Below are 15,478 nucleotides of genomic sequence, written 5' to 3'. Positions count from 1 at the left end.
ATATTTCTCAAGTTAGGCAACTTTCTTAAAGGGATTTTTTTTCCGGAACATTTTTCTCATTTTTAAACAATCTGTTGTGTGGTCAGTTTCTGAATCTGCAGCTCAATGTTTATATTTCATTCAAACCCTTAAATTCATTTAATTTTCCATATAAAAAAAGTCAGCTATACATGGTACAAATATAAACCACATAACTGAGTTATCAATATTGTCTGTAGTACATAAACCTGTACAGATTACTATCCTCCTGAGAAAAGGTCATTATTGGGACTACATGACTGGATAGTCAAATCCCTTTGTTTTGTTTTTGAAACTTTCCACTTTAAAATTCTAGTTCCAATCCTTCAATGTGCTTCTATGATAGGGTCTTTTCTTTGTATTTAAATGTATTACACACAAGCAATAGTTGTCTGGAGCCGACTTCTGGAGGAACTTGACTTCATTAGTTTGTTGATTTGACTTCATTGCAATATTTTATTCCTTTTTTGTAGATAAACTTATGGTTTCTTTCTCTTACATTTCCCTCTAGGAGGAAGATAGTAGTAGTTCAGGCATACTCCAGAAAGGAGGCCTCCTCTGTAACCCAGTCAGTCTGGATCCACCCCCCTCCAAACTTCCATACACAATACAGTTGAGAGTTGCAACAAACAGGTGCCAGAGCACCAGGGGAAGTAAATGGACTTACTTGGGAGTATAAGGATGAGGAAAGGGATAGTGTTGTGGTGCATTATAGCATATTTCTGTGCCCACCCCTTTGCTGCTTTGGCAATTAAGGAATAGGACAGCACAGAGATGAACTGAGCACTTATTGCCATGAGTGCACTCAGGCCTGCATCCAGTCAATCTAACATGCAACAGTCAGTTACCAATGGTTCTGTCACTCTGAACTGTTACGATGACAGCACTTAGCCTCTCGCAGATTAGTGTAATATCATAAGTAATGTGAATGCTTGTGGACCATTGTTAAATAGTGTATGAAGATGTGTTGTGTTACAAGCATATTCGGGGACTGCAACATCAAAATTACGTAATGAAAGAAGAGCCAAGTTGTGCTGCTTTTTTCAATAAGTATCTTAGAATATTTACAGATTTGGCAAAATGTCTGAATAAATGCATCAAGAATTTGTGGTTTAATTGTGAAGTGGCTTTTTACTTGCTATCCTGATACTGATCTGTTTAAGTTATTTTTTTATTAGAATGCAAAAGAAAGAGGAACAGTGGTAAAGTCTCCAATATACAAATGGATGATGACAGATTCAAAGTGGAGATGGAGAAGACTTATGTTATCTAATCCACCTTCCTGCCAATGCAGGATTGTTTCCTCAATATGAATATTCTAATGTTTTCTCCAGTCTAGTTTTAAAATATAGTATGAGGGGAAAGATTTAGGGAAATCTGAAGCAACTCCCAATATTTTACTTTGTGGGATTACAGGCATCTATTTATGCTGCTGAGAAGTAAAGACTGATTTACTTATTAAAATATTTGCTTTAATTTCTTATGAGTACAAATCTAAATTGGGTTTACTCTTCCCTGCCACCCCAAATTCTTTCACTATCAGATTTATCTTGCATGACAGTACAGTGTACAGCAAGCCACTGCTCTTTCATAAAACAAAGTTGTATCATTCAATGGGAACATTAAGAGGATACTGAAATGCATGTTATTTTTCAGGAGAGAAAGTCAGCTGCATCTCTGCCTGACAGTTCCTCTTACTAAGCACTGAAAGCTCCTCTTCTTTGACTCTCTCCCAAACTTATAGCTGAAGTTAACATGCAATGGAAAAAGTGCAGGGTTTCAATTACTGCAGTCATAATGAGAAGGGGAGACAATCCAAACCAATGCCAGCAAAACTGTGTTTTGCAGGAGTGCTTGCCTGGAGCTCCATGATTTTCTGTGAATCACCCATTTTAATAAACTAATATCTTTGAGGATTTTCTGAAGCACATGCAAAAGTTAATATTGTACCCAGACTCATTTTTTCCCTAGTTTACAAAAGAAAATGTTCAAAAGTGTAAAGGTCTTGATTCCATTTGTGCAAAAAAACTTATTTCAATGAAGTGCATAATTAAAAAGATGAAGGTGTAAAACTTTCTAAAACTCCCCCTTTAGTCAAGATAAACCAGTGTCAGACTGACTTTGGGTGCCCAACCTGAAACCTAGGGCCTGATTTTCAGAAGTGTTGATCACTTTCATCTTCCAGTGCCTTCAGCCAGAATTTCACTGGTTCATCTTCTTGGGGGTGGGGGTGAGAGAAGAGGAGGGGAAGCGGGGGAGGCTGTCTCAGGTTGGATGTCCAAACTTAGTAGACTCTTGAAAATGTTGGTTTTAGAAGTTAGCCAACTTTTAGACAGTTACGTTAGTTATTTGCATATCAAACCGAACTGATCAGCAACACAGATACAAGGCTAGTAGCTAGCTCACAGTAAAATAGGAAGTGCAACCAGAAGAACATCATGATTTTCTTGTCTTACTTTCCTTTAAAGAAAGTCTACAGTGATCAGTTTATGCATCTTAAACCTATCTCCACAAACATCTTCCATTAAAATCCTAATGAAACTGAACATGCAACCCTCAGATGAACACTGCTTCACAATACAATCGCTAGGATAATAATAAGAATGCACCTTGTAAAAGAAACTTCATATGAATTTATATACAATCTTTATTTCTAGAGAGAAAGTGGGAGAACTCACACAGAAAAATTATAAAAGACAAAAAAAACCTCTTCACATCACCTGCAGGCAAGCACTTTTCATAAAAGGATCATTCTACAATTGACCTCATAGTCCTCATCCTCAACGGAAACCTGCACAATACCTTCAAAAGATGAACCTGGGAGCTTAAATTCATAACTCTACTGGATACTAAAAATTATGGATTTACACTGGATTTATGGCTCATTTCAACGTGTAATCCACTAACCCTCCCTTGTTCTATGACTGTAGAAGTGTTAACTGCCCACTTCATCTTGAATTGTTTCCTGCAACTTAACTCCTTATCTCATCCACATTTGTATTTAGCTGTGACACTAAAAACCTTCCCAGAGCTGAAGAAGAGCTCTGCGTAAGCTCAAAAACTTGTCTTTCATCAACAGAAGTTTGTCTAATAAAAAAATACTACCTCACCCAGCTTGTCTCTCTAATATCCTGGGACCAACAAGGCTACAACACCACAGCAAACATCTTTATTTCTAAGTCAGTTACATATCATACAAGGCCAGCCTTAAATCCAAAAAGGGCCCCTCTCCCAATCATATTTGTATAAATCCCCAAGGCCATATTTGTCAGTACTGTACAATAGGCACTGAAATAGCATAGAATTTGTTATTTCTTCTGGGAAATTGTACATTTTGTGCTAAGAATAAAGCTCTCTCAAGAGGAAGAGGCTATATTTTATCAGTTTTCATATGGAACACAGATTGCAAAATATCTACAAACACAGTACCAAACCTATGATAGATCCACTAAAATTACCAGAACTACTACAAAAAATCATGCTGTGGCCTCAGCCTTAATATAATGTAGAGAAATAGCACCTTCATTGTCAAAATAGAATTTCTCACGCATAATTTATTTAGTGTGCACATAAAAGACTAAGATTATGTAATGGCGTCCTTTTCAGCTATATAATCAATATACATAGCAAGATACATCAGTGTTTACAAGGACTGAAAGCAGAATTGTAACTTCAGGGAAAGCACTGTTATTTGTTAATTAACACATCCATAGTAGTTCTAGAATTTATCATGTAAAAGTCATATTTCAATCACATTGTTTTCTGCCACCTTTCCTTCAAGTAACCTTTACAAGCTTTTTACATAAGAATGGCCACACTGGGTCAGACGAAAGGTCCATCCAGCCCAGTATCCTGTCTACCAGCAGTGACCAATGCCAGGTGCCCCAGAGGGAGTGAACCTAACAGGTAATGATCCAGTGATCTCTCTCCTGCCATCCATCTCCACTCTCTGACAAAGGGACACCATTCCTTACCCATCTTGGCTAACAGCCATTAATGGATTTAACCTCCATGAATTTATCCCGTTCTCTTTTAAACCCTGTTATAGTCCTAGCCTTCACAACCTCCTCAGGCAAGGAGTTCCACAGGTTCACTGTGCGCTGTGTGAAGAAGAACTTCCTTTTATTTGTTTTAAACCTGCTGCCCATTAATTTCACTTGGTGGCCCCTCGTTCTTATATTGTGGAAACAAGTAACTTTTTCTTATTCACTTTCTCCACACCACTAATGATATTATATACACCTCTATCATATCCCCCCTTAGTCTCCACACTAAAACTCCTAGCCTCTTTAATAATAATATATGGAGATATACCTATCTCATAGAACTGGAAGGGACCTTGAAGGTCATTGAGTCCAGCCCCCTGCTTTCACTAGCAGGACCAAGTACAGTCCCCGACAGTTTTTTTGTTTTTGTTTTCCCCCAGATCCCTAAGTTTTAATCTCTCCTCATATCTTTTCCTTCCAAGGAGCAGAATAGGCAAATAAATTCACTCTCACAGTCAATGAAACTGATGACATTCCTAAAATATATAACAGTTTATTATTCAGACAGTATTTAAGTTCTATTTAGGGTCATTTTTGCACAGCAAAACAAAAACTAACCCAGAAATCAGGCAGAGTTAAGCAGAAATGAACGTGTATTGTGAGCTCCTGGATTTCTAGGACAGCATCTGTACGAATCAATTATGTAATTACATCAACACATGAAAAATGGTTCCTTAACATAAGCAGTAACTCTGCACTTTCTGAAGGTCAAAGAAGTGAATTTGTAGGAGTGCAGTAGATGTCAACAATGGTATTTCAGTTACACAGGTTCAAACAAATGTTTCCTTTTTTGCATGAAAGTCCAAAAAAACCCAAACAGACTAGTAGGAAAAGGTAAGCCATCCACTTTCATATTAAATTAGGCACACTAAGTGTATGCCAGCATTTAAAATTTATGACCAACAGCAGTAAAATACCATGTGGCCCAACATGTTTATCATATGACTCCTGAATCCCTCCCTTCCAGCTTTTATCCTCTATCTCCAGAAACAAGCAAAGAGACTTAAGTATTGCTAAATTCTATCACATTCCTTAGCGACAATCCAGACTGCTCTTTCCATTAGACCAGTGATTCCCAAGCTGTAACAACCCGTGAACCCCTTTCATTAAAATCTCAAGTCTCGCAAATCCCCTCCTAAAAATGAATATTTCCAGGGATTTTCTCCTTTACCTGAGTATAAATTATAAAAGCCGTGATCTTGGAAATCTTAAATTGTTTTTATGACATGCTTATTATATACTATTTATTATTAATTACTATTTATCAATACAGTATTTTTATTGCATTATGAAAACAGCAACACTCTTCCAAGATCTCACTTTCGTAGCTTGTATCACTTTGAATAAGCCTGTTATAAGACAAGGCACCTATGTTTTATCAAGGAGTATCAGATGTGACACAGCATGAAAGTATTTAAGAAGCCAAAAGAGTTCCTCCTACACAAGCATTCAGGTGTTGAGCAGTCCAGGCAAGCAACACACGTTACAACAAATCTTAAACTTGTTCTTCATAATAATTTAAAAAACAATACTAGCTGCCTATTTAATTTTAAAAACAGCAAAAAATACCCACCTCCCTTTTCATTTCTTATAAGGAGTCTTGAAGTTTAAATCTCCTCAGTGTGATAGATATGCTTGCTTTGATCTGCTTAGCTCTTGGAAGTCCAGGGAGGCTCCAAGCTGCTGGCCCCATGCTGCGGCGGGGACCCTAGGGACAGCTCTGTCCACCATTAGGGAATTGTTTTCCCCCCAAACCCCCCTGTAACATTTCATGAACCCCAGTTTGGGAACCTCTGTATTAGACTGATCTGCCTAAGTTCCAGATTTATTTTTTTTTAAAGTCTTACCTCTGACACTATTCATGCTTTGGAATGAATTTCACTATGGACATTATTATTTTAATTAGAACTGGTCAAAAAACGTTTCAAAGGAAGTTTCTTGAACACTTGGTGCAAAACAAACATCAAGACTGCCTGATTGTCATGTTCTGGGTGCTAAGCATTAAAGCTCAGAGCAAGATGAGAAAAGGGAAGGGTGAGGAAGACTGCAAACATTTTGCCAAGATATCAGCTGATGCTTTACATTTTATTAGTGGAGGAATGACAGATTGATTCCACACCAGATTAGAAAGGTTTCAGGTAGGGTTCACCACGAGTTCACAGCATACTTCCAACACTTGAAATGCTACAGTGTTTCAGCTGTAGCCCTTCAGCGTAGCCACTATCTATGCGGCTGGGAAGAATTCTTCATCAGCGTATGAAAGGCAATAATGGAAGAACTCTTCCGTGGACCTAGCATTGGCTACACTGGAATTTAGGTTGGTTTATCTAGGCTGCTCAGAGGTATAGATTTTCACACCCCTGAGCAATTTAGTTAAGCAGACCTAATTTTTAGACCAGGCCTTTGAATCCATGTACAAATCTACAAGATAGACTACCATAGTGTCTTTACTGCAAAGCAGCATCTTCTACCAAAGTCTAGTCTAATATAGAGTAGCATCTCTGGATTTTAGCCATTAAGTTGTCCAACCCTGCCCAGGGCAGATAAAAAATGACACAGCGGTATCTGCCAGCAGCAGGTCCACACTAACACTCACATGAGAGCTAACAGTGGTAAAGCTGTACCAGTACTACAGTGATGGTGGATAATTTCAGGGGGGGGGGGGACGTTGTATACGAGGCTACAACACATTCCCAAATGAACCCATCCCCAAACAGACCAAAGGCACTGAAAACAGAAATTTTCAAAAAGGAGAAAGGCGTCCATTAGAAAGCAAGATTTTCTTTGGCTAAGACTGTGTGAAAACAGTAATGTCATTATTATCAGTAGTGTCTTCAGAAGAGCGATTACGAACTTCAAGTAATTTTCTTTTAATTAAATACCACAAGTCTTTATGAGATTGAAGTAACTAGCCATTCTATTTTCAATCACTATTCAAATATTTATTCAATTCAGAACAGCAATCACTGAATTGCATGGCACATAAATTTCTTATAAGTCATGTAAGTGCTTAAGTATTCATGATTCACACACTACTCTACAATAATCATTTAGGCATGTAATTAGTATGTGCTTGTAATAAACTAGGAACCAGTTTCCTCCATAGAGAAGGGAGGGACAAGATGACTTAACAAATATTTTCCATCCATGGTTCTATGAAAACTAAGTAACTTCAAAACAAGCTAACATCAACCCAATCATACAGTAACCACTTTGTTCAGAACCAGCACTTAATCACCAAAACTTAATCAGCAACCAATTCACACTAAAAATATTAAGAAATTAGATACACAACAACCAAGTTTATTTTCTTGCATATTTACTATAGCCTATTAAATATATGTTCATTAGGAAGAGAGCCAAAAGATTTTAGTAAAATTGTTTGATCTTTTATTCAGAATTCAAACCACTGCTCAAACACTACTTTAAAGCAACAATGCCAGGTAAGAATATTGATAACATGGAAATGAAGCATCACAATAAGATTTCATAACAATATTTGCCAAAGGAAGTTACATCCACTGTTTAGCATTTCTGGAATCCAATGTGCTGGTCACCCGGCTTCACAAGTTTTATAAATCGTAGTGAACATAACTCATTATTTGTTCCAACTCTAAAAAAAGAATTTGAAGAGTTATATGTAAATAAAGCACCACCCCCAGCAGTGCTGACAGTGCAAACTAAAACCACAATTTAGTTTGTCTACATGCCAACTGTCTGCATATCTTATTATGGGATCTCAGATCTTTCTCAGCTACCATCTTTAATGATGAATATTTTATCCATCAAGGAGGCCATGAACATAGTGATCTAACAGATCACACCCAAGTATCTACATCTTGAACCTGTGTGCCTCATACAGAAAAGTAGGCAAATGGAATCACACAGAATATATGCCTAAAAATTGCTTCCTGCTATGACTGAGAAGAAAGGAAACAATTCAGTATCACATTAAATATGCATTTTTAATAAATTTTGATCCAAAAATCCAGATGGAAGATAAGCTTTTTGAAGTGTCAGTTATTCTACTCCACATATATATTATCAAAATGCTAGATCATTATGTTGCTTGCCTGCTTGTAGGCAGAGAGAAGCAGTTTTAAGGAGTTGACATCTGATATCCAATTCTTAGTGTATACTTGCACCTGACTGAAGTGTTGTCAGTATCCACAAGCATGATTGCGTGTTACAGTCTGAGGACTAGTTTAGGTCACAAGAAGTACATCAAGGATATACAGAGAGAATAAACATAACAGGAGTTTATGACAAATGGCAGCAAGAGAAAGGGGAAGCTGAGGAAGACTTACAAACTACATTGTATTATAAATTGAAATAAATTTAAAATAAGCACCCATCCATAACTTCAAGTTTTCTTTTGCACAATGTAAAACACACACACACACAAAGGATAAAAATCCTAAACAGAAATATCTGCCCCATCATATCAATCCATTAGATCATCCTATAAAAAACCTTCCTGATCTAGCCATCACATCTCTTCCCAATCCCTCTTTCCCCACTTCCACTTCCCAAAATACTAATGATGGGACTTGCAGCATGCCCAGGTGGTCAACAATTTCAAGTTTTTACAGATATTAGTTGGAGGGCTTTCTTCCTAGAGTCAAGTAACCTTCCTTGAGAGCACCATTTCCTTTTAAGCCATGGGGCCACAAGCCTGGATTCCTTCTTACTGGAATCTATGTGGTATCACATGGACAGAAGTGATGTCTCAGGGGGCGAGGCACCCAGACCACTTAAAGTAGGTCTAAGCTTAAAATGTTGCAGAAGTACCACTGTAGCACTTCAGTGTAGACACTAGCAACACTGACGGCAGGGGTTCTCCCATCAGCATAGGTAATTCACCTCCCAAAGAAGCAGTAGCTAGGTCTATGGAAAAAGTGTATTGCAGTCCACACAGGGAGCTTTTCCTTAAGACTATCCAGTTTAGTGTATAGCGTGGCTCCCATATTAATTTATTTTATACGTTTTTCTATGGCTCTTGTCACTACTGTATCTAAGCGTTTCACATAACTACTTAATCCTCAAAACACTTCTGTGAAATGAGTAGTAATATTCCCGTTTTACAGAGAAGAACTGAGGCACAGAGATTTAGTGACTTGACCAAAGTAACACAAAAAGACTGAGTCTTAGTCCAATACCTTAGCCATAAGATCATCTCTGAGAGGTGCTTCTTGCTGGAAGCACATTACATCAGAGCTTTGGGGTCTGTGCTAGCTTCCTGTTGGCTTTCAGGTGAAGTTTAAAGTGTTGGTCTACAAAACCCTGATGGCTGGTTTACACTGGGAACTTACATTAAGAGATGTGGCTATGGCAGAGATGTGAAAAATCCACACCCCTCAGTGATGTAGCTATGCCAACCTCACCCCGGTGTAGACAGCAGTAATGGTTACAGTCTTGCTTCCAATGGTCACACATGTTTACATTGTAAAAGTCACGACAACTATTAGCAACTTGACTGGAAAAATCAGTAGAAGCATTAAGTATTTGGCAATGGAGCGAACTAGCCATTAAGACTGCACTACTCTTTCAACCCTAGAAGTGCTCCCCTGAAGGTCAGGATTGAAGTACTTGCAGTGCTGTTTGTAGAAACTTGTACTGGAGCTGCCACAAACTGTACTTGTCCTGTGTTTAAACAGATAACTTCAGTTTCCCAAGCTGTCATTCTATAGTTTCCATGAACACTAAATGCATGTTTAAGTTACTAAAAAAGAATAAACTTGATATACAGGGAACTATATTAAAATGGCTATCCTAGAAATGGACAGGTGAGTCGATTGTTTGGGCTAGTAAGTGTCCATAATAAATTTTCAAGGCTGGATCAACTTATTTGAATGATTAAGCTGCATTATTTGTTAACCAAAAGTAGAAGAGACAGTAGAAAAGTTTTCTAGGATGCTCTTGGGAAGTCAGGATGAAGAAATAGCTTGGTGTGTGTAATGTGTGAAACACATTTATTCCCCGCTCCCAACAGTTAACACAAGAGAAAAAAATCACCTGAAGTTTATTACATGCAGTTTCTCTGTTTCCCTATAAACCAGCCTGTTCATAAGAAGTACAAGATACTCAACAAAAAGAAAAGGCACAGCACCTCATTATAGAGCAGCCAGTCAAAAAACCAGAAATGCACAGCAATGACAAAGGCTGTGGCTACACTGCATACCACTTGGGGCAACGTGTAGGGTATGCGTAGCTACATTCAGCAGTGAGAAGTTGCGTCCACGCTGTGGTGTGGAGCTCCAAGTGTCGGTGAAAAGCTCTGGCAAGGGGAGGCAATAGGGAAACACTCAGCAGCAGAGGAGCCTTTTCCCACTGCTTCTTCTCTGCCAGAGCCTTTCCCCAGGACAGGGAGCTGCAGGAGCCTTTCCCCACTGCCACAATGTCTCCAAATTGCTGTGAAGTCTGCTCTCGGCAGAAGCTTGAGACACACCTATGACTCACAAACCTTGGTTTCATTGATGTTTTGAGAGCACTTGTATAGTGTGCTGCACCAATAAAATATTTTTGAACTGAACAGCCGTCAACCAGAAAGATCAAACAACGTTTCACCAGTATTGTCACAAATTGTTGTTATTTATATTATCACACAACCTAGAGGTCCCAATTACGATAGAGGCCCCAGTGTGCTAGGCACCACACAAAGTCAGAGACAGTTCCTATCCCAGAGACATTGCAGTCTAAATGGACAAGATGGACAAAGCATAGAAAAAAGGAATTTTTTCCATCTCACGGATGGGGAACTAGGGCACAGAGACTCAAGACTAGGGCAGAGATCTGCCAAAGGTCACACGCAGAAAGTCTGCAGCAGAGGTAGGAACTGATACCAGGGCCGCAGAGCCCCAGTGCTGTAACCACAACCCCATCCCTCCTCTTACACCAGAGGTTCTCAAACTGGGGGTCAGGACCTCTCACGGGGTCATGCGGTTATTACAGGGGGGGTCATAAGCTGTCAGCCTTCATCCTAAACCCCGCTTTGCCTCCAGCATTTATAATGGTGTTAAATATATTAAAACGCGTTATTCATATCTAAGGGGTGGGGGGGCGGTCACACTCAGAGGCCTGGTATGTGACAGCGGTCACCAGTCCCGAAGTTTGAGAGCCCCGGTCTGACCCCAACTCGCTCCAACAGGCTCAGGGTTCAGCCTCCCTGTTGGTGGGATGGGGCCGGAGTGTGCAGCCCCCGGGGGCCCTCAGCACGGACAGCCGCACCCCCCCGCGCCAGCACTAGGTCTATGGTCTTTCCCTCCCGCTTCGGGCCGGGCTCGGAGGGGCTCGCCAGGGTGGGTCAGGGCGAGCTGGTGACACGGCGATGGGGAGGGGCGGGGGGCCGCCCTACGGGGCCTGGGGGCCCCATGACTGGGTCAGGCCAGGCTCCCCCCCCCCCGCCCTGACACACCCGCAGGCGGCAGGGAGGGCCCCGCTCTCCCCCACCCCAGGGGCTGGGAAGGCCCCGCGCCGCCACGCTCGCCCGGGCCGGGAGGAGGAGGAGCCCGAGCCCGAGCCCAGCCCAGCCCGGCCCCGCCGCGGGGGGCGGCCCCACACCCCCCCGCTCCCTCTCGCAGGGGGCAGGAGCTGGGGCCCCTCCGGCTCGGCACCTTCCCCTCCCCCTCACCGGCTCTCCCGGGCGGCGGCGGCGTCTCAGCCCCGCTCCAGCTGCGCCGCCTGCGACCGCGACGCTCCTCCCCTCAGGCCGGTCCGGCAGGGCCCCGCCACGGCGTCAGCGCGCGTGCGTGCGGCGGCGTCACTTCCGGGTAGCTCCGGCGGGGCGGGGCCTGAGCGAGAGGGGCCGGGCTAAGGGGAGTGGGCGGGGCCCCCGGGGCTGGGGCTGAGGGAGAGGCCGGGGAATGGGGGGAGCAGGCCCTGTCCCCCTGCTGGAGCTGCAGGACTGGCCCTGCTTGCACAGCCGGGCCATTGGCAATGGGCTGGTGCAGCCAGCAGGGCCTGGGGCTGCCTCGATCAGCTGTTCTCACACTTCACGGCACCACAACCCCCCTTCTGACACCAACATTACAACATGACCCTGTGTGGGGGGTCTGCTCCAGGTGCGGGTGGAACTGAGGCTTCAGCCCTTCATTCAATATGGCCCTGGTGACCCCATTAAAATGGGTTTGCAACCCACTTTAGGGTCCTGAAGTACAGTTTGAGAACCGCTGGCCTAGAGTCCTGTTGTGATAAGCAAGTTATTGTCAAGGATGAGGCTGTTACTCAGGTCTTACTGCTTCAAGGGGCACAGGGTGGTCTCCAGCTGCCCCAAGGAGTTGCTGTATCACACTGCCTGTCACCATAGCATGATGCATCTGTCCCCATCTCACAGCTCCAACAATCCTCAGAGACATTTCATTGACGTGCCAGACCTGGAGACAGTTTCACTAAAATCTGTAACAGTCCTTAAAACAAGGAACGGTGGCAAATGTGCTAATGAAGAAGACTGCCAGGGTATCTCATCCGGGCTATAAAAGAGGATGGTGGTTGCTGCCTCTTTCCGAGCTGCAACGTGTCGACATGAACGCTCATGTCACAAATATGAGATTTACCAGAGTGAGAGCGTTATTACATTGCTTTTAAAGTCTGAGGTCAGTCACTACTGTTTTTGCTGCACATGTAATACCAGGACTGAAATAAAGAGCTGTAACAGTCTGTAAGATTGTTATTGTAATTATAAAGAATGTTCGTATGCAAATAACCTAGGATTATTTTCTATAGTATAGTCAGTCATTTAAACTATTAAAACCACAAGCTAAGGAGTGTATAGTACAGGGGTTCTCAAACTGGGTGTTGGGACCCCTCAGGGGGTCACAAAGCTATTACATGGGGGGTTGTGAGCTGATAGCCTCCACCCCAAACCCCACTTTGCCTCCAGCATTTTTAACGGTGTTAAATATATAAAAACATGTTTTTAATTTATAAGGGACAGGGGTCGCACTCAGAGGCTTGCTATGTGAGTCACCAGTAAAAAAAGTTTGAGAACCACTGGTATAGTAGAACCTCAGAGTTACAAACCCTTCGGGAATGCAGATTGTTCATCTCTCTGAAATGTTCATAAGTCTGAACAAAACATTATGGTTGTTCTTTCAAATGTTTACAACTGAACACTAACTTCATACAGCTTTGAAACTTTGCTATGCAGAAGAAAAGTGCTGTTCTCTCTCTTTTTTTGTAGTTTATGTTTAACACAAAGCTGTACTGTATTTGCTTTTTTTTTATTTTTATTTTTTGGCTCTGCTGCTGCCTGATTGCATATTTCCAATTCCAAATGATATGTGTGGTTGACTGATCAGTTCATAACCGTGGTGTTCATAACACAGAGGTTCTACTGTATAAAATTGTTTGAGACAAATGGACATAAAAATGTGACAATTTTGCTAATAGATTTAAGCCTTGCAGAGCTTATTAAAGAAAAACACTCAAATAATATTTTACAATATTAAGTGAATGGAATGGATGCTAAAAGTACATGTTCCGTTGCTCCACAAAGAAGCCAAAATTAAAACCCACACTGATATCAGAAACTTGACAATATAACCCACAATGCTGAGTTCCTGCTCTCTCTACTTTTCATCTGCAAAACCAAGTACGTGATGAGAAAAAAAAATCATGGAAGTAGTAGCTTCAACTGATGCAAGATTTGTTTCTTTCACATGCATTAAGTTTTCTCTCTTTCCTGCTGGACAAGGTATCCCCATTATGAAAGCCATGCACATAGCTGGGGCTAATCAGCCTCCTTGCTGACCATCTCAACAGACATGAATGGACCCTGGAGCCAGAATTACTTCCCTCATCCAACATTTAATAGTGATTGCTTCAGCTAAAGGCTGCCTGTTTGGTACCCGTTCTTTGGATAAATGTGCTTCAGTCTCCTAAGCTGCCACACTTTTCACTAGTACCAAAATTTCTCTCTCTCTCTCTCTCTCTCTCTCACATGTATATAAATTACTTTCATTAAAAGAATATACATTTTTGACATTAGTATATCTCCAATTATTACCTATCTCCTAGAACTGGAAGGGACCTTGAAAGGTCATCAAGTCCAGCCCCCTGCCTTCACTAGCAGGACCAATTTTTGCCCCAGATCCCTAAGTGGCCCCCTCAAACCACTGAGCTATCCCTCCCCCATAAGTAACTTACTCCAACAGCTGCAGAAGAGTATGCTGCACTGCATCTTGGGTGGACTGTGCCAAGCAAATAACCAGTCTTTGTCCCAAGAGCTTTCAGCCTAAAGGCACAAGTGGATGAAATACAGTACAGAACGAACACAGATATTGAAAGAGTATTACTGTCTTTCACACTACTGGTCATTTTGTAAGAGAAAGATCCCATCATGGACCACCTCCCTCTCCCACCAACCCAGTACCACAATGTATGATTCTCAAAATGTTTCATTCTCCAGGCCAGTATGAAAGACAACAGAAGACCAAGTTCTGAGAACTGCTGTTACATATGGAAGCTTCAGAGAACAGATGTTTGTTTTTAAAAAAGGATTTCTGAACTAAGGAAAGGAGGGCTGTTTTGCGAACATTAATAGGAAATTTCTCCAAGGATCACATGAAAGAAAGCAGAAGTGGGTGTCACAGACAAAGGGAGGGAAGATGGAGAATTGAATGCAGACGAGGAGACGCTTGATTCATGCAGAGGAGAGAGAAAAGCCTATGCAGATTCAAGTAAGGTCAGGGAAGTGGGAAAGGATGATCCTGGCAGCTGCATGGTAAATTGGCCTGTTGCTGGGATAACAACACACAGATGACATCAGGCTTGTGTCTGACTTGTAATGTGGTAATGTCAAGAGACTTACCTCTCAGTATTCTACATGTGTTAGGTATGAACTAGGGAAGAGATCCACACTCCTCTGAGCTTCGCTCCTTAAGAGAAAAGTCAAATTCTCATTTTTCTCTTTACAAAACCATCAGAAATGGCATCCCTGCTCCTCTTATAGTCTACAACTGGCCTTACTCCCACAGCTGCTTAGCCTTTAAATCAGAACATTGGCATTTTCCAGATCCGGCAGCCAGATGAATGCTTAGGAGGCATGTTTTATTTATGGTGCTTGCCTCAGGGAGAAAAATAGTTAAGATGACTTCTATTCAAACAAAAATACAGCATACTCCCTCCCTCACCAACTGCCTTCCATGGACATAGGCTCTAACTTTCACCTTTGGGTCTGAAACTTTCCAGCTCTCACCACAGACGCGAGGGGCGGTTGTTGGCTTGGTTGTGCTTGGGGTGTGGGTTTTTTGGTAAATTCTGGTGAAATGAATTGAGCTGCATTTGAATTATTGAGTACATGCAGCTCAGCAACTGCCATTAAGCTTCTTGCTCCTAGTTTTAGTATAGTTTAGCTTGTGGCAAGAGCTGCCTGAACAAGTGGCTAGGAAGGAAAGGAACAATCAAACTGACAATTT

At 41.7% G+C, this 15,478-nt stretch overlaps 1 protein-coding gene across 5 annotated transcripts in view; it reads right to left on the bottom strand.

Annotated features, from left to right (window-relative positions):
- The window catches only part of RABGEF1 (RAB guanine nucleotide exchange factor 1), a 36,732-nt gene extending 24,921 nt beyond the window's left edge, over positions 1–11,811 (bottom strand). For 4 of the 5 annotated variants that reach the window (XM_044993311.1, XM_044993313.1, XM_044993314.1 and 1 more), the window contains exon 1: positions 11,695–11,811. The gene's annotated coding sequence lies outside the window, so the exon portion shown is untranslated. The remainder of the gene's footprint in view (positions 1–11,694) is intronic. The other variant, XM_044993312.1, reaches the window with a different exon arrangement.
- Between the last annotated feature and the right edge of the window lie 3,667 nt (positions 11,812–15,478).

Source organism: Mauremys mutica, chromosome 19, assembly GCF_020497125.1.
Source record: "Mauremys mutica isolate MM-2020 ecotype Southern chromosome 19, ASM2049712v1, whole genome shotgun sequence".
Lineage (NCBI taxonomy): Eukaryota > Metazoa > Chordata > Testudines > Geoemydidae > Mauremys > Mauremys mutica.
The sequence above is the reverse complement of the archived record's forward strand: the minus strand, read 5'-3'. Positions and strand labels throughout refer to the sequence as shown.